General features: G+C 45.7%; 1 protein-coding gene across 6 annotated transcripts in view; it reads left to right on the forward strand.

Moving 5' to 3' along the window:
- LOC119169092 (protein regulator of cytokinesis 1) overlaps positions 1 to 24,907 on the forward strand; it is a 119,405-nt gene that overhangs the window by 54,847 nt on the left and 39,651 nt on the right. The gene's annotated exons all lie outside the window — the stretch shown is intronic.

A 24,907-nucleotide genomic window follows, 5' to 3' on the forward strand; every position in this document is an offset into this window, starting at 1 on the left:
CTCGTTATTCTAAAAAGTTCCGTATTCTGAAATACGTAGCAGTGAAATAATTTTTTTAAAAGTTGGTTAATGGGGGGTTCGTCCTACTGAGATTTCACTGTATTTGCACGTGAATTAATAGTTGAGGTATTTATCATTGTAGCCTAAATAGTATATCAAGGAGACTTAAAGCTCCTTAGAAGTATGATAGTAATTGTTATGTAATTTCAGTGTAAACAAATGGTTGTACTGCCAGGAGCTTTTTCTCTGTGTTCAGCAGCTGTGTACCACATTTTTTTGCAATACTGCCACTGGAAATGTGCTGTGAAGTGAAGGACAAGAATAATAATAGGCACTTTTAGCTGACCGTATTTTGTCTCCCGCTCCGCTCAACCAGTCGGTGGTTGGGTTGAGCGTGTAAGCAGACCATCTTAGTGAGCGAAGGATCATCAGACCCGAGGAGAAACGACCAAAATGGCATCCTCTTGTGCCGCGAGTCTGCGCTGCTCGGGAAACGCAGTGGTCGTTCAACAAACACGCAAGCACCGACGGCACTTCAGGACACATAAGCATCTCCTCTGAGAAGTTGTCGCAGCCAATCCCTTCGAGAATCTGCGCTTGGGCGAAGTTGCACGAAACGATCTAGAGCTGCTACTTCGGACCATATAGGAGCGTCTCAAGATGCTTCTTTGTTACTTCCATCAAAGGGACTTTGACAGTAAGCAATTTTATGTTACAATAGTAACGATTTAGTTTTTAACAGCAGCCACTCTTCCACCTATTCAGAGAAGGTCTTTAGTTCGATTTGCCACAATGTAACGCGGTGAACGCGCTGCCTCGCGGCAGGTCATTTGAAACGCCTTGAAGCCTTGAAGGCTTCCATTGTAGTCTAGCTCCAAGTGAAGGTGACAAAAAAATAAAAAATGTTCATGCGTGAAACAGTAAATGATTGCACGCTGTTTTAAAACAGAATTTTTTGTCTTGCTGCAAGACAAGAACAATACTTATTTTTCTTTGCAACAACATTCATGCACCAGTGGTGTCGCGATTATGTTGATCAAATGATGCTTAGCTAAAACAGAAAACGTTTGTTGCGCTCCAGTAAGGTGGAGCAGAACGGGGAACGAAGCACAAAATCGGTCAGCTAAAAGTGGCTAATAACTTGGCCAGCTTTCACTAGTGGTGGACAGCTTGATCAAGAGAAGAGCTGGGGACTTACCTAGTGCAGACCTAGGGCTGTGTCCTCCATTTTCTGGGCATTCACTTTAAGATCACGTATATTTTGTTTTGTGCTCATTTTAAAAGTAGAGCAATTTTTTCTTGAGACAAAAAATAGGTACATAAATTTTAATTACAATTATATGATGAGATTATAGAATGAAAAGGAATTGGGGTTGAGGTGCTGCAAGCAGTTTTTAAATCCAACAATTCAGCTATTTAGCAGCCCATCAAAATTCATCGTTCTAACAATGAGGAACAAGGAAAGTTTGTAAAATTATAACACAAAAGAATCTGCTTGCAGCACTTGAGGCTATGCACTTGGTAGGCGTGTGCTAATAGCAAATTTTAGTTTGAAAGCAAATAGTGATCTCGAATCAAATTTGAATAGTATAGTCTATGCTCATTATAACGGACCCGCTTGCAACAGGTTTTCGGTTACAGCGAACATAATCTGCGGCATCTTTCTTCGAAATTGAGTGCATAAAGTGTACTTTTGCCGTTGTTTTGCAAACTAACAAACAACCTGGCAATGCCACTGTGTGCACGCCAATGCTATGGTAATTTTAAATTGCAGCAGGCATCATTGGTAGCTTCAGGCCTAGCCAAGCCAGTAAGAGAGGACGTTGGCCACACATTCACACAAATGGTTCAAATAGTGGGAAAGGTTCTGTTTGGTGTCGCATAAGTCAGTTGCCAGACTTCGGGGCCAGTGTTGCCAGACTGCCGTGAAATCCGGCAGCTATATTTGCTCATACAGTTCCAGCTGGAAATCCGGAACACGAGGGGCAAATACCCCGAAGTGTGGCAATCGACTTATGCCAACACAAACAGAACCTTTGCTCGAGTGGTGTAACTGACTGAAATGCGATGCAAGCAATTGAACCGTCACACTCTTTTATCACAAACTTGTTTTCGGGGTAAGTGTAAATAAATAATACATGTGTTTTGCGTTAGACAGTCATCAACAATGTTGCAGTAACGTTGTTGGTTATTGTGACAAGTTCTGAAAGTAAAGTTGTTCCGGTGCTCCAAGCAGGTGAGTTCTGTGGTTAAATTTGAATATGAATGTTGGAGGTGCCTTGGTGCTACTCAGTTGAGAACTTTCAGGTGGCCCCATTCAAGCAGATATGCCTTCCCATCTGCACAAATAAGAAATTCATTCCAAGCTGATGAACATGAGGGGCTGAAAAAGCCTGTACAAATGCTTTATTGTGGATCGGGCTGAGCTTTGCTGCTGCGCATGGGCCACACTGCGTCCCTGCACCTACAATGACAGCACTGTCTCATTGATTAGCACTGACAGTTGGGGGAGTTAGTGTGGGTTCATGGTTAAAAATGGCGCAAGAAAACGCAAGGACAAGTTTCATTTAGTGTCTCATGTTCTTGCATTGTTCTTCACCGGGAACTCGCTCATTATATTTTAAATTTGCACTGTAGCTTTGTTAATAGCGGCCGCTGGAGATTGTCCTTTATTACATGCTTGCAAATAAATGCATTCAGCGTCCACCACCAGAACTGGCCTGCCCCATACTGCTGAGCGAAATTAAAAGCCACACAACGATGCGCACCTCCCCTCCCCTTGCGTGAAATTATGACTGTGCATAGTAATGAGAGTAGTCTGTATGTATTGCATTGTATAGAAAGGAAAAGGAGCATATGTGTCATAATCCAACTAACCTGTGCAGTACTTTTCTTTTTTAATTGAAACAAGGCATGTGCAGATGTCATACTTAGTGGTTCAAAAGAAGCAGAAGAGGCTTTGGATAAGAGCAGGATCTGACTTTTGGGTAAAATTCTAGTGATGACATGTAAAACATGTTGCATTTTAAAAATGACCCGGAGCCTATAAGTTTGTATAACAAGCTTCTGAACTTGAAGGATTAATAATCAATGTGGGGTCCATCTAACCTTGAAATGGGTCTCAGTACAGATTTTCCCGGGACAAGTGTATTTGTAGTAAAGCTACTACAGTGAAACCACCTTTACAGGGAGGTTGCATGCAGACTGTTACAGATGCCTATTCAACCACTTGAATTCTTCAGAGTTTGAGATCATCTAAGTTCATATCGACGTGGGTTTGGGCATTTGAAGTACTGAAAGATTTTCACAAGCCTAGCATTCAGCTTTATACAGGAAAAGGAGAAAAAAAAAAGCTTACAGCTGTAGCCACCCCAGAGCTTCAGAAATTTCTGCACTAAACAAGCAGGGCGAGGAAAAGCTGCTTTGAAAAAATGAAATCCAATTTTGAGCGACATGTAATTGTACATATTGATCTGACCTGCACGCCTACTACTGCAGCATAGGTCATTCAGAAGCAGCACGTCATGAAAGGAGGCCATTTTTTGTCTCTTTTATTCAATTGATGTCTTGGCAATACAAATTGCTGCTGACGCTGAAATATGAGTGCTAGATGCAAGAAATTTGGTCAGGCTGTATGTTACAAAAGTACTCTACTGCCACGTGCCGCCCCGAGTTTTGCAGCTGGAACCTTCATACAACAGCGGTTAGGTCATTTACATCAAATATAGCCAGCTAAGGTAAGCTTTAACCTTTCGATGGGCCCATTGTATCGGGCAGGGTAATATTTCATGACACGTATGTGCATGTTTTGTGCGACTACGCAGTGCTCGTTCAATACTGGCAGCACTTAAGCTGCAGCTTCTTTTCCCTCGGCAGGAGCCGTGCGTGTACCCGCCGCTTTGGTTCGGCTCGTTTCTTTGAACGAGGCACATGTTTGCCTCATTAATAATAAATCTTGTCTGTTACATCCTTGTCTTCTGTGGTTTCCATGACAATACTTAGAAAATTAAATTCTTTTTACCATGATTTTTAATCTTCAAGACCATTGTCTCCCCTTAAGGGAACAGGGTAAGCCCTATACCAGCAATGAATTTTAGGTGAACTTTATGAACCTTTTTCTCCTTAGCCATAAAAGTTATGGTAATTATTTTACTACCATTGTGATCATAAGCCATTTCTTTTTTTTACTGAAGCTGGTTTAGCACTGAAAATTATAATGCTAATTTTGTATTAATTTTTCACTGCATGTTCCTAATTAACACTCAGTAATAGCTACTAGATCTCGTGCTGAAGAAGAGCACTTCCTCGCATAACAATTCCGCTTCAGCATATTCCCTATTCTGTTATCTGAATACTGGCTGAAATCAGATCCTAGATACTGTGGTTGCTGAGATAAAAGAACATAAGTACAAAAAGAGCATGTTTTGAGGTAATTGTATTTAAAGTTAGAAATGTGCATTATTTCAAAAGTACAACAAGATAAGAGCAAATCGATGGGCCCATTCAGTAGGCACCAGCCAGATACTCATCATCAATATAGTTTTTTCGTTTTGTGTTGAACAGGGGTGCAACAGCTGCGCCAATTTGATACCATTCTTCATTCTTGCGCCCAGCTGCGCGAAGACCACGAAATTAGCTGAGATTGCCCCAGGCTGCGACAAAATGCTTGACCAGCCTCAAAATTTTCTCTGCACTAATTTCAGAAAGACATAAAGGCTATATTCGTCATCTGCAGTTTTGCACAGTCAATCAATCCAAGTGCACAGGCTCTAAACTCTAACTCTAAACCACAATTTCAGATATATTCCCGTTAGGTTGGGGCACTTGCTAGACGCGATTGACCAGGTAAAGTATCAAAGCCGTGCGCCCATTGGTCCACTGGTCACAACGGATACCCATCGGCGGGTCGACGCAACTTCTAAACAAATGTGTTGCCGTAGCCACCAACGCTTCGCGGGAAACATGAACTTCCTAGTCGGCAAACATGGCTATGGCATGTAGCACCTACAGGTGGAAGTGCATACCGCTTTTTTTTTTTGGCACGCAAACAGAGTCGACGTGCTGCGAACGACGACGTTGCCAGCGACGACGTTGGTTGCCATATCAAAGGCACATAAAACTTTTTTTAGGGGCGAAGCTCCTTAGGGCGTGGGCTGTGCGTCCCCTGTAGCCTGTATGTAGCCACCTCTAGTTTAGTTCTTGCAGTGTTCACTAGATGGCGGTACCGTCCCTTGTATGTAGCCACCTCTAGTTTAGTTCTTGCAGTGTTCACTGGATGGCGGTACCGTCTCCTGTATGTAGCCACCTCTCGTTTAGTTCTTCTAGTGTTTACTAGATGGTGGTACTTGTAGCTGATGACGAAAAGATGCAAGATGTTATAAACTAGAAAGCGGTACTTGTAGTTGATGAAAGACGCGAGATCTTATAAAATAGGAATGATGTCACATATGGCGCGTGTCATTGGTTGAAGGCAATTGTTCGATTTAGTGCGGCGACGTACGCTAGGGGGAGCGATGTAATAAAATCGAGTGGGCAAAATGTACAGAGGATTCATGGTTTACCAGGTTTACCTCCGGAGCTTCGCCCACTCATCATCATTCACTTCGTGGATATGGCGGAATTTTTTCTGTCTTCTAGTTGCGTTAGTTGCGTCGTCCTGCTGATAAATAACCGGTGCTATCGCTTGATCAAAAGGTAAATGCCATTACTTTATCTGGCAGAATGCATCTTGCAAGTGCTGAGAAGCTGTGACCTAAACCTAACCGCACCATAAAAAAAAAGCGGTGTTAAAAAATTTCTTGGCCTTGCTTTAACTCATGCAGAACGCTAAGCCACCTTTGCCGCACAGTGCCCTGCGGAAAAGGGCACTGTGCACTTGTTTTCACTTTTTTTTTTTTCGATTTCCTTAGTTCACACAGCTGAGGGGCATTTCCCACAGGTACACAGTAAAAGATAAAAAGCCTTTTAAAAAGTTGATTGTGCTATACTTAACTACTAACTCAATTATATCATGTGCTAAAGCTCCAGAGGAATTCAGGAATGAAAGTGCAGCTCCAGTTGCTCTAAACTGCTCCAAAAGACCTTGCAAGTGGGCAAGGGGTGTGCTCCACAGCCTGCAAACCAGAAAAGTGTTCAGACTCTCTTGACACCCCTCCCCCCCTCCAAGCCCATAGAGCTGCATAATAGCATACGGCATGTTTAATAATAAATATAAATATTTATTAGATGCCTAAGTGATGTTCTAGACTTCAGGAGTGGTTAGGAACATGCATCTGCTTCAAAAACACTAATAGCAACCTTAAGCTATAGCATTTTTTTTTCTGCCCCGAAGACACTTGAGCCTGCTCCAAAGCACCATTTTTTGTGCTCCAGAATCTGCTTCAGAAAGCAAAATGTCGCTTCCATCACTGCTATATATGTTGCCACGACATCTTGCCTGCATTTAAACAACGCGCACACAGAGACATACATGCGCGCCGTCTAGCGTTGCGCAGAGACAACGATGATGACACGAACACCCAGCTGGACCCGGCTGATGTGCGCCACGCGCTCGGGACTTCTCTTGAAGAGGAAGAAGGCGGACATCTTTGATGTTCGGCTGTAACATTCTACGACCTTAGTCCCTTTGAGTTGTAGGCACAGGTTCGCCCTTTAATAGATACGTTTTATTACACCCCCGACTCCTTCAACATCGTTACAATGTGAACATGCAAAAACGAAAATCGTAGCATATCCACGGAGTGAATGATAATGAGTCGACGAAGCGTCCGTACGTCCATTCATGCTTTTGTCCATCCGTCCGTGCATTTGTGCGTCCATCTATGCATGCGTTCGATAGTGTTTGAGAATCACGTCTTGGCGGATAACACCGACAAGACTCGAGCCAGGGAAGCCGAGCGCAAGCTTCTTCAATGCGACCGCAGCGGTGCTTCGTCTATACCCCACCAACGATCTGCCACATATGGCGACTATCCAGGAGACTGAGGGAGGCATCTCTTTCCTTACGCACCCAGGCACAGCCCGTGCAGCAGCCAATAGGAGAGTAGTGTTTTGTTTAAACAGCTGGTTAAATGTCGAGCTGTAAACGTTGTTAGTTGGCTCTCGTCCTGTGTGTGTTGTTTTCGTACGTCATTTGCATGTGAACAGCGCACTGCACGTTTTGATCTGCTTGCTGTTATCAGCGTTACATTCCAAGCTGTTTCTACCACAATTTCTGCTTTGCCCTTGGGGCGAAACTGTGATTTTTTTTTTCTGAATGTATGACTTCTTTTTTTTGTACTGCTCCAAGTTTGGTCTTTTGTGATAAAAATGGGCATTTTTTTTTTCTTTTCCTGAAGCTGCACCAAATTTGCATTTTGCTGCTCCAAAAATTGCTCAAAATTCTATTTGGGTTGTTGCACCCCTGGTTGAAACGTCTTGCCAGGCGAACCTCTCTTGTCGCCTGCTGCTCTGCCGGCTAAGTACTGTCGACACAGGTCAAGGTTGTGAAGGCCTTGCACTGTGCAGTGTCCTGGCAAAATTGCAAAGGAGTTCAGCACATTCACATGGGCTGTATTGCCATCATTAAAAGTGAGCGCAGCATCAGCAGTGTATATTTTCATTGTTTGTTGTCCGAGGAAAAAGTTTTTTGAAGTGCGCTCACACACGATAATTCAAGGACTCGTCAGGTTTGTGTTTTGCCATAGAGACATTTAGCTGGCAATTCTGGATGAGCTAGTTTGAGATAATTCCACTTTACAACCCCAATAACAGATGCTGGAAGGTTTTCTTATGAATGATTGGTTTAACATTCAACTGAACTTTTTGAATTTATACCCAAGTTTTGGCATTCTTTGGGCAAAGGCCGTGAGGTGGATTGATATTATTTAATGCCATGTGAAAATACCTTGCTCGAACAACTTTTTCGCATGTCCTCCAAGCTGGCTCTATTTCTCTTAATGACCAAACCTTAATAGTTTTGATGCTTGCGCACCACTAAGACGTCCCTTTCCACATATAGATATTCCGACAAAAAGCTCGATGCGTCCGCTTTCTTTCACTTTTCGCAACTCTGGGCCCATTTTTTTTCCGAATGTGCCGAATGCACTCCAGCTTGCTAAGTGCAGCCTCTCCATTGGCAAGGAATCCCTCGCTATATAAAAGTTTGAAATATGTCGTTTTTAGAGAAAAAAAATGCACTGAGACAAACGACTGATTATAATTAAGAAAAGGCTGCAGAAATGAATCATTTCAGTATTTTTGTTTACCCTTTCCCCTGAAAGAGGGGCGAGACTTTTTCAGAATAGTCTTGTAGAGAATTTCCTTCATAAAATATATTTCACTTGGGCATTCGTGCTTTCAAAAATAATCTTTGGGTCTTTGGACGCGTTGACAGGAAATGTGCATGTACCACTGTGTAATTTGTGTATTTTTCGGCAAGAAATGAAGAACCCTGCATGAGTGAATATGTGAAAGTTACATAACTGAAACTATAACTAGTGACTGAAGAGTATTTGTATTTTTTAATGTAAAAAAATGAGCTATGCGAATAGCAATATTTTGGGTGAAAAGCGAATTTGAATGTTGAAGTGTTTATTTATTTATTTATTTATTTCGTAATACCCTCCGGGCCAGAGGCATCATGGAGGCGGTGAAACACGACTTTTCACTCATACAATGTTAGTTAATAATAAAAATAAGTAAAAACTAAAAAGAACAAAATATAAGTGTTGTGTACGAACAGAACAAGTAAGTGTGGGCGTTTATACAATGCTAGTTAGCGCAGAACGAAACAAGTGATGATCGGTCAAGATGGCCACTGATCCGGGAAGGGGATTCCAGTCTACTGGTCTTCTGGGAATAAATGAATCGCTGTATGTCTTGGTTAGACATGACATAACGCCAACTTTATTAGGATTATAAATTCTAGATGATACGTGAGAAGGCTGAAAAATAAGTGCCTCGCGAAGAGTTGGAATATTATGATAAATCTTGTGAAATAGACAGAGGCGGAACACGGCAGTTTGCGTGAATTTTTCATAGCAGAAATGCTAGAGTGACGACTGTAGTTGTGAAGAATGAAACGAACAGAATTGCTTTGGATTAGCTCAATAGCAATGATTAAATTAGTTGAACTCGGATCCCATACTGCAGCAGCGTATTCTATCTTGCTACGAATCAGCGTCTTGTACGTTAGTAGATTAAGTGAGACAGATGCAAAAGAGAAGTTGCAACGAATGTACCCAAGCATGCGGTTTGCATTATTAATAATGGAGCGGATATGGAGTGACCAGATTAAACAAGTGGTGAGTGTACGCCTAGATAGCGATAAGAGGTGACTGATTCGAGTGGGATGCTGTTAAGTGAGTAAGTAGCAGGAGATGATGATGTTCGGGAAATGCGCAATACCTTGCATTTGAAAATATTTAATTCCATTTGCCAAGTCGTGCACCAGTTAAAAATGGAGTCAATGTCATTTTGAAGGGCAGTGATGTCATTCGGGCTGTTAATTTTGCGGAACACAATGCAGCCATCTGCAAACAGTTTTATGTTAGAAGAAACACACAAAGGCAAATCGGTAATGTAAACTAAAAATAAAAGGGGTCCAAAGACGGAACCCCGTGGCACTCCAGAGTGAACGGCACGAGATGAAGAATAACACCCGTTGGCAGTTACAAACTGCGTGCAGTTAAGTAGGAAATGTTCTATCCCTCTGATGACGTTATTATCAAGGTTTAGTGATTTGAGCTTTAAAAGCAGTAATTTATGACTTACTTTGTCGAAAGCCTTAGTGAAGTCGAGAAAAATTGAATCGGTTAGTGACCTACGATCTAAAGTAAAATGAAGTTGGTGAATGAAGGATGCCAGTTGTGTTTCGCAAGATCGATTTTTGAGGAAACCATGCTGCAAGTTTGAAAAAAAAAAAAAAATGTGTTTCCCGAAATGATGCAACGTTAGTGGAAATGTGCTCTAATATTTTGCAAGGAATACTGGTTAATGATATGGGGCGGTAGTTTAAGGGTGAATTTTCGCTACCTGACTTGTGTATCAGAACCACCTTCCCGACCTGCCAGTCCTGCGGGAGAGCGCCGTTATCGATGGATTGCTGAAAAATCTGTGCAAGAAACACTAACGAAATAGCACTGGTGCTTTTAAAAATTTGGGAGTAACTGAGTCTGATCCAGGGCTTGATGATGCCTTTAGTGAATCAATAAGCTTAGAGATACGAGAGGGCGAAATGATAATAGGATTCATGATTGAGTAGTTATAACCGTGTTGATAAGTAGGTGTCACGTCAGTATACCTTGTGAAGTTGTTGCAGAAGACGTTTGATATTTCCGTGCCAATAGGCGTGCCAGACTCGGCAATAGGCATGCCATTATTATCGATTGGATGCAACATGCTGTTATGGTTAGGATTAATGACTTTCTTGGGTTGTCGGTTAACATGGATGGTAAAATATGTTGCTGGAAGTTAGCCTTCGCTTGTTTGAGGGCCGTCACGTAGGCATTGTTTGCTGCTTCATAGTTATTCCACCGGGTGCTCGATGACGAATTCTTTGCAAGGCGATAGTCGCTTTCTTTTATCAGACAATCTTTTTAGATGGTTGGTGTACCATTGCGAGCCAGAACGACATGAAATTTTACGCAGCGGAATATGCTTCTCCATTAGTTCATAAATTGTACTCAGAAAAAGGTTCCAATTCGACATTACCCTTAGGTTTTCGAAACCAATCATGAAAGAGTCGAAATAATGGATCATCTCGTTGTTAATGGCATTAAAGTTAGCTCTATTTTAATTCCTAATACACTTCGTCAGTTTTATTTTTTGCTTAGTGGGGATAGAAAGAGCAAATGAAATAGCCCAAATGATCACTTAATCCAGGTAAGATAAGTCGGAAAGAATATCAGATTGAGTAGAAAGAATAAGGTCTAGTGTATTTGCACTCTCATTAGTTATGCGAGGAGGCTGAAGGACAAGTTGCGATGAGAAAGTGAACACAAGTCAAGAAATTTTCGACTTAGTGAGGAATATGGTGACAAGGCAGGCGGATCAAGAGTCCATGATATGTTAGGGTAATTAAAGTCACCCAGTAATACTATCGGTGATGAAAGATACTGTGTCACAATGTAACCCAGTACATCATGTAAGTCTGAAACAAAGGTAGGGGGATTATTGGGCTGTCGATAGCTAACGCCTGCAACTATTTTCTGATGCCTGAATACAACGCATGCCCAGACCATTTCTATTTCTGTCTCAACATTGATTTGGAATGATTTGAAAGTGTTCGATATGGCAAGAACACCTCCCCCGTGACGGTCAGTGCGATCACGGCGATAGATAGAAAACCGACATGAATCAATAAATATCTCATCGTTGCGCACTGCAGTGTTAAGCCAGGTTTCTGTTAAAGCGATACTGTCAGAGCCAGCAGTATCTATTAAGGAATGTAAGAATCACGCTTGGTAATTATGCTTCTAGCGTTTGACAACAATATGGACACACTGTGATGAAATGAGAATACATCACGCCCCCTCGCAGAGCCCTATGATGAAGCGAGATTTATATCTTGAGCAATTCATAAGGATGTAGCAGCTGATGCATCATGTAAGGGACCGCTGTTAGCAGGCTGGTTGATAACTTTCACACACTTCATATCGGCATCATACACATAGCATGTCTTGTCCACAAACAGCTTATTATATCGTAATCGAAAATTAGGAGACTGAGGCAAACTTTTAGCAAATTCCCGCAAATATTTTCTTACTAGTCGAGTGCTGGGCGAGAAGTCTTCGGATACATATACGTTGCCAGACCGCAGTTGTGATCTCGAAGATATGTTGTCTTTTGTTTTGTACGCAGAAAACTTAATAACTATAGGAAGACACTTGGATGCAGAGTAAGCACCTATATGATGCGCGCGTTCTATTGCCTCGCAAAATAGTTTATTGCCAAGGACAGTTGATAAAGCCGCTGAAACTTCTTGCTTGGTTTGGTCCCATGTTTCCCGAGAATCAGGAATATTATACACTATTAAATTCTTGCGCTTAGACCTGTCTTCTGGCTCGTCCAGACGTGCCTGCACACTGTTTCGTGTCAAACTGTTGTGCGGGTCGAGGTTTGGTGAAGAAAGGGTAAGCTTGCCGACAGTAGCCGAAAGCGATTCAATTTTTTTTATGACGATCACCAGGAAGTCCTGCAATAGCGGAAGTGGCTGATGAAAGCTGAAGGGCAGAGACACGCAATTCAAAGGCAGCAAAACGAGAATCTACAGAAAGTCTCAGATCTGCGATGTCTTTAGTTATTTGGTTTTGGCCATCGATTAGTTGGGCAAGCATGTCAGGTATAGAGCGGTCGTTATCAGTGTGAATGAAATAATTTTTGAATACTGCTCAATTGTTTTAAATACTTCAAAGTGAAACTACAAAAAAAGAAGTTACAGGGGATATGTTAGCATGTTCCTAATAGATAGCATCATGAAAGTATTTCTTTTGGCTAGGTTGTGGCAGATTACCATTCATGATTTGAGAATGCTTGCTGAACGTGATCCATCTCATCCTTATTCTTCTAGTTATTTCTCTGATCGTTCGGCTCCGTGGTTACTACCTGTCTTAAGTAGACATATTCCTCTACAACTTCCGTCTCTCCACCTATCACAAAGTGCTGTTTTCTGCCAAGACTGTAGCACATTACTTTAGTTTTACGCGCATTCATTTCAGACTTACTTTTCTGCTTTCCGTGTTCAGTTCTGTAATCGTGAGCTGTAATTCATCTCCTGAGTTACTCATCAAGGCAATGTCATCAGCAAATAGCAGGCTACTAAAATACTTTCCATTAACTCTTATTTCTAACTGTTCCCAGCCTGGGGTCCTGAATACCTCCTGTAAACACGTGGCGAATAGCATTGGAGAGATCGTGTCTTCCTGCCTTACACCCTTCATTATTGGGATTCTTCGCTTTCTTTATGGGGAACTATGGTGGCTGTGGATCCTCTATAGATTTATTTCGGTACGTTTATGTAGGGTTGTTCAATGCCCTGATTCCGTAGTGCCTGCGTTACTGCTGATGTCTCGACTGAGTCAAACGCCTTCTCATAATCTATAAAAGCTATGTGTAGTGGTTGGTTGTATACAGCGCATTTCTCTATTACCTGATTGATAGTACCAATATGGTCTATTGTGGAGTAGCCGGTACGAAATCCTGCTTGGTCCTTTGGCTGATTTAACTCTAATGTAGTCTAATTTCTATTAGCTGTGAAGAAGATGTGCCTGCAGCAAGCAGCATCGCCAACGCTCGGCTCTCTTGTCTCGTGCTTCGGCTCGCTGCTGTGTTGGTCTCTGCTGGACGGTTCGTCACGCTGTCTTGCCGTTGTCGTTAACTACTAATAAACCACTTCACATTTGGTGGAGGGTGCTGTTTATCCCCGTCGCTACACCCTGGAACTGCGAAGCCGCACGCTACAGCCCGTCATGACTAACAACGCCAACCCATCGGCGTCATCACCCCAGCTCAACTGTCCCGGCCATCCTAGGCTACGGGACCCGAAGGTCTTCAGCGGTGCGGATGGGACCGACGTGGAAGAGTGGCTCGACCACTACGAGCTGGTGAGCGTCAATAACAAGTGGGATGAAGCCGACTAGCTGGGCCACGTCATATTTTATCTCACTGGTGTCGCAGAATTGTGGTTTAACAACAACAAACACAACATTCCCACATGGAGCGTCTTCAAGACGTCATGTGCCGAAGTGTTCGGTCCGCCGGCTGTCTGCAAGCCGCGAGCAGAACAGCGCTTGTGCGTCCGCTCTCAGCAGACTGGAGAAAATTTTACCAGCTATATTGAGGATGTCGTCGACCTTTGTCGACGCGCGAATGACACCATGCCCGAGTCGGACAAGGTCAAACACATCCTGAAGGGCATCGACGATGGCGCTTTTCAAATGCTCTTGGCTAGGAATGCAAGCACAGTTTCTGAAGTCATCAGCTTGTGTCAGAGCTACGACGAGTTGAAGAAGCAACGCCATCTGACTCGACAGCCTCAGCCTAGTGGTGAGTCGCTGTCCAGTTTCGACTCAATGCCTGACAATTCACCATTGCTTCAGCAAGTCCGAGCCTTCGTCCGTGAGGAAGTCGCCCGCCAACTTTCCCTAGTGCCCTTCACTCACGAGACCACCACCCGTCTACCTGCCCCGCTTCGCACTGCTATATCGGAAGAGGTTGCACAAGCTGTTCCTCTTGCGCAGTACGAGCCACCTCTATCTAGCCGTGCTCACTGCCCAGGTGTCGCACAGCCGGTAGGCGCTCCTGTCACCTATCCGCCAGCCGTTCAGCCTGTGGCCGCGCCCCTAAACTATGCAGCGCATCCTGTGGCTCATACTGTCGCCTTTTCGCAAGAGATGCAGCCTGTAGCCGCGCCGCTCACATATGCAGACGCTGTACGTAGGCTCCCAACACGCCTGCTTTGCTACGCCTGCTTCACTTTTGGACACGTTGCTCGCTACTGCCGCCGTCGACCTCAGACGTTCGGCAACTATGCCCGGTCGTCGCATCCCGGCAGCCAACCCTTCGTCCAATACGGGCCGGTCTCGCCACCTCGCTATGCCCCTACTGACCACCTTGACTTCCAGCCGCAACGCGCACCCTCTCCTCGTCGGCGGTCGCCCTCCCCCATGCGTCGCCGGCCCGGGCCCTCCGACCAGGAAAACTAAGCACCGCAGTTCAAGAGGCAAGAACTGCGCCATTTTCGAACTGTCTTAGCTCTCGCTCCTCTCCTGCTAACGTAATCGCAGTAACTGTTGAAGGTTATTGTACTTTCACCCTTGTGGACACCGGCGCCCCTGTTTCTGTTATTGCCGCTAATCTCTGCCGTTTATTACGCAAAGTAACGACGCCGCTTTCAGGACTGTCGCTTCACACCGCAAGCGCACAGCAAGCAACGCCTCTCGCAGCCTACACTGCAAGAGTCTTCATCGAAGGTATTCTTTACATCGTGGAGTTTATTGTTCTCCCTGTCTGTTCGCATGACGTCATCCTCGGGTGGGACTTCCTATCCCGCCATAATGCGCCGAAGTTGAGTTCTCACCCTTGTGTGATGTCCTATTACTGGACACTCTTCATCAGCTGCCGAAGTTGCTCGTTCATGAAGATACTGATATTCCGCCCTGAAATTTTGCACTTGTTCCCGTTTCATGCAATGCCTACACTGATGCTACAGTCCTTGTTATGCCTTCCGATGTCTTCAAATGTCGTCGAGCTTTGCCGCTGCCTTTTGCAACAATTGACCTTGCCGCCGGAAGAAGCAACATGTCCGTAAGCAATCCGCTTTCCACACCTGTCACTTTGCTTGCGGGGGAATGTCTCGGCCGCGTGCAGGATCTCGACCCTTCGTTTTTGGTTGATGTCCCGGATGACTACTGCGACCACCCAAAAGCACTGTCGGCACTCGGGGAGTCGTCCAATGATACGTTTTCCAGTGCCATCGCCGACACTCTCACTACCACCGAACATGCAGACCTGCTGGATCTTCTGCATGAGTTCAGGAGTTCTTTCGATGTGTTGCAACCTCAACTGGGCCGCACATCACAAAACAAACATCATATTGACACCGGCCTACACCAGCCACTGCGTCAAAGACCATACCGTGTCTCCGCTGAAGAGCGCCGCGTCATCAACGATCAAGTCGAAGATATGCTTCGTAGAGACGTCATTCGACCTTCTCACAGTCCCTGGGCGTCTCCCGTCGTCCTGGTGCGTAAGAAAGACGGATCTATCCGATTTTGCGTGGACTATCGTCGTTTGAATAAGATAACCCGCAAGGACGTCTATCCTTTGCCACGCATTGATGACGCCATTGACACCCTTCACCGAGCGGAATTTTTCTCGTCGCTAGATTTGCGGTCTGGCTACTGGCAGGTCCCAATGGCTGAAGCCCATCGCCAAAAAATGGCATTTATTACACCAGACGGACTATATGAATTTAACGTCATGCCCTTCGGGCATTGTAATGCGCCTGCCACATTTAAACGTCTTATGGATAATACGCTACGTGGCCTCAAATGGAATATGTGCCTCTGTTACCTCGACGATGTCGTGGTTTTTTCCCATGACTTTCCTACGCACCTCCTTCGCCTCAGGCACGCTTTGACTTGTGTGGCCAACGCTGGTCTGCAGCTTAACCTGAAAAAATGCCGCTTCGCTGCACGCGAGCTTGTCATCCTAGGCCACATCTTGCCCAAGCACGGCGTATTACCTGACCCAGCAAAACTTCGAGCAGTCGCAGAATTTCCCAAGCCGATGACCATGAAAGAACTTCGCAGTTTTGTAGGCCTATGCTCCTATTTCAAGCGCTTTGTTCGCAATTTTGCATCTATCATGTCACTGTTAACCCAGCTTTTTCGTGGTGACGTAAACCTCTCCTTTTGGTGCCGTGCATGTGACGTTGCCTTCACTACTCTGCGCCGTCTGCTCACTTCTCCACCTATTCTTCGCCACTTCGACCCGACGGCTCCTACCGAAGTGCACACCGATGCCAGCGGCGTCGGGCTAGGTGCGGTCCTCACTCAACGAAAGCTTGGCTATTTAGAATACGTTGTAGCCTACGCTAGCCGCACTTTGACGAAAGCCGAAACTAATTACAGCGTGACAGAGTGTTTGGCTCTGGTGTGGGCGCTTGGAAAGTTCCAGCCGTACTTATACGGTCACCCGTTCGATCTAGTAACTGATGACCACGCGCTTTGCTGGCTCTCCACGTTGAAAGACCCTTCTGGCCGCCTTGCAGGATGGGCACTCCACATCCAGGAGTACGACATTCGCGTCGTATACCGCTGCGGACGCAAACACTCTGACGCTGATGCCCTGTCCCGCTCACCTTTACCACCAGATCAGACGTGCAGAAATACTTGCCTCCAGACCTTGTCATCGCTAAATCTCGACTCGATTGCCACCGAACAACGTCGTGACCCGTGGATTGCCTCTCTTATAGAATATTTATCTGGCACGCCCAACCTTCCAGTATCTCGATCTCTCCGATGTCAAGCTTTCCATTTCGCCATCCGAGATCAACTTCTTCATCGACGCAACTACGCTCCCGATGGCCGCCGGTGGCTGCCGGTCATTCCACGCACTTTACGATCGCAAGTATGCGCCTCTCTTCACAACGATCCGCAATGCGGCCACGCCGGAGTGTTCAAAACATATGAACGCCCTCTCGATCACTATTACTGGCGCGGCATGTACAATTTTGTACGCAAATTCGTGCAGTGCTGTCCTGACTGCCAGTGACGCAAATCAACACTGCCACGTGCGACTGGCGCATTGCAGCCACTTCCGTGCCCTGCCAAGCCATTTGATCGCGTCAGTGTTGACCTCTACGGTCCCCTTCCATTGACACCAGATGGTAATCGGTGGATTATAGTGGCGGTTGACCACCTGACACGCTACGCCGAAACAGCCACTTTGCCGAGCGCTACAGCTCAGGATGTGGCCTCTTTCGTTTTACAACGCTTTATCCTTTGACATGGTGCACCTCGAGGGCTCCTTAGTGACAGAGGCCGCGCTTTCTTCTCCGAGGTCGTCGAAACTCTGCTTTAGGAATGCCACGTCATTCATCGGGAAAACGACAGCATACCACCCGCAGACTAACTGGCTAACGGAACGGTTCAACCGCACGCTAGGTGATATGCTCTCAATGTACGTGGCATCTGATCATAGCAACTGGGACCCTGCTCTCCCATACGTCACGTTCGCATATAACACCGCAATACAAACCACCACGGGATTTTCACCTTTCTTTCTTCTTTACGGACATGAGCCTTCCCATACAATTGATACCCTACTTCCCTACCGTCCTGATGCTTCCGAGTGTCCACCTATCTCCGATGCTTCTCGACAAGCCGAAGAGTGCCGCCAGCTTGCCCGTGCGTTCACCTCGGAAGAGCAACAACGCCAGAAAGAAAACCGTAGCGTCTCTCTTCCGGATCCCAGCTATGCCCCAGGGTCTCTTGTGTGGCTTGCCATCCCATACCAAACTCCTGGACTTTCCTCGAAACTTGTCCCCCGGTACGAGGGGCCTTACACCGTTTTGGAGAAAACCTCTCCGGTTAATTTTCTAATTGAACCATTTTCCCGATCGGACGACATGCGCCGGCGTGCACGTGACATCGTCTATGTTTCCAGGCTGGAACTGTACCATGAGCCTCTGCCTAAAACTTCTTAAGTCGCCAGGATGGCTCCTTTTACAGCGGGGACGATTGTAAAGAAGAAGATGTGACTGCAGCGAGCAGCATCGCCAACGCCCGGCTTTCCCGTCTCGTGCTTCGGCTCTCTGCTGTGCCGGTCTCTGCTGGACAGTTCATCACGCTGTCTTGCCGTTGTTGTTAACTACTAATAAACCACTTCACATAGCTATTACTTTTGTAAATAGTTTGTAGAGAACGGAGAGTTAGCTGATCGAGCTGTATTTTTTTTCTCAAGTCATTGACGTCTCTTTTCTTATGGATTAAGATGATGTTGTCATTCTTCCAAGATTCTGGTACCCTTCCTGTCAAGAGCCACTTTGTATATAAAGTGGCAAATTTTTCTAACAATTTCTCCGCCCTCTTTCATGAGGTCCATTGTTACTTTATCCTCACCAGCGGCTTTGCCTCTTTGCATTCCTTCTAGAGCTTTCCTTACTTTTCTTGTCGTTACCGGTAGGATGTACAATTCTCTTGGACTATTATAATTTCTCACAATAACATTCTGGTTTTTATGACTGCTGTACAGCTCTCTGTAGAACTCGTCCAGCATCTCGACTATTCTATCCGTATCAGAAGTGACATTGCCTTCCTTGTTTCTCAATGCATACATCCAATTTTCGCCTATGCACAAGTCTGCCTTCGCAGCTTTTAGGCTTCTGCCGCTTTTTACAGCCTGCTCAATTCTTTCCATGTTATACGTCCTGATGTCGACTACTTTAGTCCCATTGATTAACTTCGAAAGCTCCACTAGCTCTATTTTGTCGGTTGCATTTGAGGTTCTCATCATTTGTCATCCTTTAATGAGATTTCCAGTCTCCTTAGACAGCTTGCCAGTTTTTCGTCTAGTGACTGAACCTCCAACTTTAGTTGCGCACTCTTTGATGGTACTAGTATTATTATCGTTCAATGTGGCTACGCTAACGTCGGTTATCTCATTTAGTGTCTCGAATCGATTCTGAAGCAAAACTTTGAATTCCTGTATTTTTCCTCTCAATGCCAGTTCGTTAATTGGCTTCTTGCATATTTGTTTTTATCTTTGCTTTTTAAATCTACGTGTATACAAGCTCTTATCGTTCTATGGTCACTGCATCTAATCTTGCCAACTACTTCTACACCCTGTACAATGTCTGAGTGTGCACACAGAATGAAGTCAATTTCATTTTTGGTTTCGTCATTCGACTTCGGCACGTCCACTTACGGTTAGCCCATTTTATCCGACAGAAACTCCTAGTTCTTTTCTGAAGAAAGTATTTACAATCCGTGAATTATTGCGTTCTACGAACTCTACTAATAACTCCCCTCTGGCATATCTAGATACGATGTCATATTTCTTCACTGCATGGTCTCTGGCCTGTTTCTTGCCTACTTTGGCATTAAAGTCGCCCATAAGAATAGTATATTGCGTCTTTTCTTTATTGATGGCTGGCTCTACGTCTTCATAAAAGCGTTCAACCAAATGATCATCATAGCTCGATGTAGGCGCCTAGGCCTGTACCACCTTCATCTTGTACCTTTTGTTAAATTTAATTATGATACTTGCCACCCGCTCACTGATGCTATAGTATTCCTCTATGTTACCAGTGATATTCTTGTGTATGAGAAACCCCACTCCTAGTTCTTTTCCATTAACTAATCCACGGTAGCATAGGACGTGTCCATTCTTCAGCATTGTATAAGCCTTACGTGTCCTCCTAACTTCGCTGAGCCCTGTTGGATCCCATTTAACACCCTCCAAGTCCTCGAATAGCACAGCTAGACTAGCCTCACTAGATAGTGTTCTAGTGTTGAAGGTAGCCATGTTCAGATTAAACGTGAATTAAACGTGGGAGTGTCAGTCAGTGCCACCCGTAGCCATGGCGGCGAGTGTGGCAGGCTCTTTATGAGCCTGCTTGGTTTCATGTAGGACGTCAACTTACTTTGAGCGGGCAGCTGAACAATAGTCCCTTGTATACATTCTAAAGGCGCCAAGTCTGCCAGTACGAGACCCTCGCTAATGAATTAAGGAAAAAAGTGTGTACTTAAGGGCTCGTGTTTCCGCGTTTGACACAATATTAATGAGATTGTGATGTTAACGTGGGTTCAGGATTCGCTCCAGAAAGAATAACGCAGCACGCAGGTGGACAACCACGCGTAAGACACCTTTACAAACACGACAGGACTCAACGAATAGAGAAAAACAATTAAATTTGACATGAGGGCTGTTACGCGAAATAGTCAAGCAGTAGCGCACAGTTTGTTGTCGAAGCCGATGAGGTTGCAGAGTTGAAGGCGCCGTGCGTAGACCATCTGTCCGATGCCGTAGCTCGGTGTTTGGTCTGGCAGCGTGAGGTCAAGAAGGTCCACTCTGTGGCCGTTGATGCCGGGGCTCTGCGCCCAAGGGACCCGCTCCACGGTGGACGCCCTCGGCCTGTGCGTGCTCGTGGGCCGAACCCTGAGTGTGCCCGTCTGCCCACAGCGTCAAGACCTTGGCCCGGCCTCGTGCACGTTCTCTGGCCCGATCTTCTCGTAGCGGAACAGGCGGGAGCGCTTTGAGTCGAGGCAGCAGGAGGTAGGGCTCCGGGTTCTCCCACGGACCGGACGCCCAGCGAAGGAGAGCCTAGCCTTGCAATTCCGACTCTCGTGCACGGCCCACACTGTCTCGAGACACGCCGCACACACGATCGCCGTCCGCTTCACCACGGCACGGCACATACGCGATTCGCCGCCGCACGGCGTACTGTTTTGTTTTTGCACATTTCAACCCGCACGCACCATATATTATGACAATACCCCCTTTTTCAAGAAAGTTGTTTACAACTATTCTAAAAGAGACGTGCGAGAAGAAAGAGTTAATGCACAGCACGCTTTCCAGTTTGTGTCGTTGAGTTTGTTGCTACATGTTAAGCACGACTCATGTAGTCTGCTTCTACGTTGTCACAGCCTTTTATGTATTGAACATAAAAGGAATATTCTTGCAAAAGGAGACTTCATCTTAACACCCTATTGTTCAGGTGTTTGGCAGTATTCAAGTACTGTAAGGGCTGGCGGTCGGACTGCACAATGAATGGCTTTTCATTCAGGTAAATGTGGAACTTCTGCATGGCCCATACACGAGCGAGGCATTCCCGCTCGATTGTAGAATAGCGGGTCTCCATGGCCAATAAGTTACGACTAGCGTAAGCGACAGGGTGTAGCACTTGATCGTTTCCCATTTGAAGCAATACCGCACCCAGGCTCGTATTCGAGGCGTCTGTGCAAAGTACAAACTCCTTCGAAAGGTCGGGAGCGAAGAGTATTGGCGTATCACCGAGCTTCTCCTTTAGTGTCGTGAATGCTGCTTCTTGAGCTGGGCCCCACGATACATTGTGACTTTGTCCCTTCCTTGTGAGGTCTGTCAATGGCTTTGTTAGTTCGGCGTAGTTTAGTATGAACCTCCGGTAATAGCCAGTCAAGCCAAGGAATGACTGTACTGCCTCCTTGCTTGCAGGACGTTTAGTAGCCAGAATTTTCTCCGGGGTTTTGAGAAGAGGTTCGACTGTAGCCTTCTCAATGCGATGTCCCAGGAACACGATGCTGATTTCTCCTATTTCGCATTTCGTTGACTTGATCGTGAGATTGGCTTGTTTGATTCGGTCAAACACTTTTTTGAGGATGTCGATGTGTTCTTGCCTTGTGTCGGTAGCAATGACAACATTGTCGAAGTAATGATGAACGTTTTCGACACCACCCAGTACATCAGGCGCGCAAATACAGCCGGTGCCGTCTTGATACCAAAAGGCATGTAAAGAAAGTGGTAGAGACCAGATATGCTGGAAAAAGCAGTTTTCTCACAGTTCTCTGTAGACATTGGTACTTGCCAATATCCTTTCGTAAAGTCAAACTTGGAAAAAATTTGCTTTTGACCAACAAGTGCAAGTACGACATCACTGCGTGTTATTGGCTCGCAATCTGCGATGAGTATTTTGTTTAGTTCCCTGAAGTCTATGCAGAGCCGAAGCGTATTGTCAGGTTTCTTCACCACTACGATTGGTGCGTGCTACGGCGACTTAGACCTTTCAATGATACCCAACTTTAGCATCTCTTGCACTTCGTTTTCGCACTTTTCTTGCAAAGTAAACAATATAGGGTACTGAGGGACGTGCACCGGTTTATTGAATGTAAGACGAAGGGAACAGTCCACGAGCGCAGTCTTTCCAGGCAGGTCTGAAAAAATGTCGGCTTACTCTTCCAATAAGCATTCTACTTCTTCAACCTGTTCAGCGGTAAGGTCTGTGGCTACGTTGACATCAGTGCAAAATTGCGTGCGATGCAGGTTCAGTACTGGCATAGGGTTCACGTCATCTTCTTGTCCTTCGGTGGTGTTTTTGTTAACCTCTATGACAACTGACACCTGTTGGGGCTCGCTAGGCTCCCGTTCTTTGTAACTCTTGAGCATCTTTATATGGAATATCTTGTTTTTCTCAAAGACGTCAATGACGTAATTCACGTCATTTCTTCGCTCAATTACTGGGAATGGTCCTTTCCACTGCATTAGAAGTTTATTGGAGTCAGTAGGCAACAATATGAGAGCTTTGTCGCCTGAACACAATTTCCTAGGACGACTCTTCTTGTTGTAGTATGTTCTGTGCTTGGCGCGAGCTTTTTCCAATTGTTGGTGCGCAATCTTCCACGTCTCATATAGCCGATTCTGCAAGTCAAAGACATACGTGTATGTTTTCTTTGTTTCTCCGTCGAGTTCCTCATTCGTCCACAGCTCTCCTAATACTGTCATCGGTCCTCGGACATGACGACCATAGATAAGCTGAAAGGGAGAGAACCCGAGGCTTGCCTGTGGTATTTCTCGGTACGCAAAAAGCAGCGGGGCGAGGTACCTGTCCCATGATCTCGGTTTCTCTTGGCACATTCTCCTTAAAATCATCTTCAAGGTGCCATTGAATTTCTCGGCGAGGCCATTCGCCATGGCATGGTATGGCGTCGTCTTGAGAAGCTTCACGGAGAGAAGCCGACTAACCTCTTTCATTAAGTCGGAGGTAAAGCTTGCTCCCTGGTCGGTGACTATTTCTTTGGGTAAACCGATGCGGGAAAACATTTCAATGAGCGCTTTGGCAATATGAACGGCATCGATTGCGGGAAGTGCTACAGCATCCGGATACCTAGTTGCGAAATCAACTAAGGTCAGAACGTATCGGTTCCGCCGGTCTGACATTGGTGAGAAGGGGCCGATCAGATCCACTGCCACTCTTTGAAAAGGTGTGCGGATCAGAGGCATGCTGCCCAATGGAGCGACTCCTACTTTTCCTTTAGGTGTTGTTCGTTGGCATATGTCACATGATTTCACGAAGCGTTTTACGTCTACGTGTAAATCAGGCCAGTAGAATTTTTGCGAAATACGATCGGTTGTTCTTTTGATTTCCTGATGCCCAGCCATGATGTTTTCATGGGCAACTTCTAAAATATTTCCTCGAAACGCCTTTGGAACTACCACCTGCTTAAATGTTCTACCTGTTGCAAGGCGGTAACGACGGTGGAGCAATCCATTTTCTTCCACGAATTCATTGCCTTAACCTTTTCCCGAATTAAATTCTTTGTTCACTTTACTAAAAAACGATTTTAATTTCGGGTCACTCTGCTGTCCCTCAATGGGTTGCGCTTTTGTGATGTCACTCAACAAAACCTCCGGGTTGTACAAGGGACGCATCTTGTTTTGTTTTTGTTGCCGAGCTTTGGATTTAGCGGCACTTGATGCCTGCGGAGGGTTCCTGGTCATGTTCATTTCTTTCCACTCTTCCTCAGCCGCATCTGCTCGCTCCCAGTCCGAATCAGGATCGTATGGTCCTCTGACGCCTGGAAGGTTTCCTAAAACCACATCGTACAGTAGTTGGTTCATACAGGCCACTTTTATACTGCCTGAAAAGTAAGGCGTTTTCACTTGTACACTGGCTTCGGGGAGGTGACTCGTTGAGCCATCAAGCAAAACGACACTGCGACACTGCTTGTCCGATGCTTTAGCTCGGTGTTTGGTCTGGCAGCGTGAGGTCAAGAAGGTCCACTCTGTGGCCGTTGATGCCGGGACTCTGCGCCCAAGGGACCCGCTCCACGGTGGACGCCCTCGGCCTGTGCGGGCTCGTGGGCCGAACCCTGAGTGTGCCCGTCTGCCCACGGTGTCAAGACCTTGGCCCGGCCTCTTGCACCTTCCTTGGCCCGATCTCCTCGTAGCGGAACAGGCGGGAGCGCTCTAAGTCAAGGCAGCAGGAGGTAGGGCTCCGGGTTCTTCCATGGACCAAACGCCCAGCGAAGGAGAGCCCAGCCTTGCAATTCCGACTCTCGTGCACGGCCCACACTGTCTCGAGACACGCCGCGCACACGATCGCCGTCCTCTTCGCCACCGCACGGCACATACGCGATTCGCCGCCGCACGGCGCACACATTCAAAAGGCCACACAAGTCACCACCGCACGGCGTACTGTTTTGTTTTTGCCTATTTCAACCCGCGTGCACCATATATTATGACAGAGATCTAACAGACAATAATGCCAAGGAAATTATAGAAGTTATTAAACCTAATTGTAATGTAAATGTGAAGAAAGAAAAGCGGAGGAAAAAGATAACTTGCCGTGGGCAGAAACCGAAACCTGCTCTTCCGGCCCTGCTCTTCATACTTCTTTCTCGGTAAAATACTTTGCGCAGTGTGCTGGCATATTTGCCCTAACTACGCA

This window comes from Rhipicephalus microplus, chromosome 2, assembly GCF_043290135.1.
Source record: "Rhipicephalus microplus isolate Deutch F79 chromosome 2, USDA_Rmic, whole genome shotgun sequence".
NCBI lineage: Eukaryota > Metazoa > Arthropoda > Arachnida > Ixodida > Ixodidae > Rhipicephalus > Rhipicephalus microplus.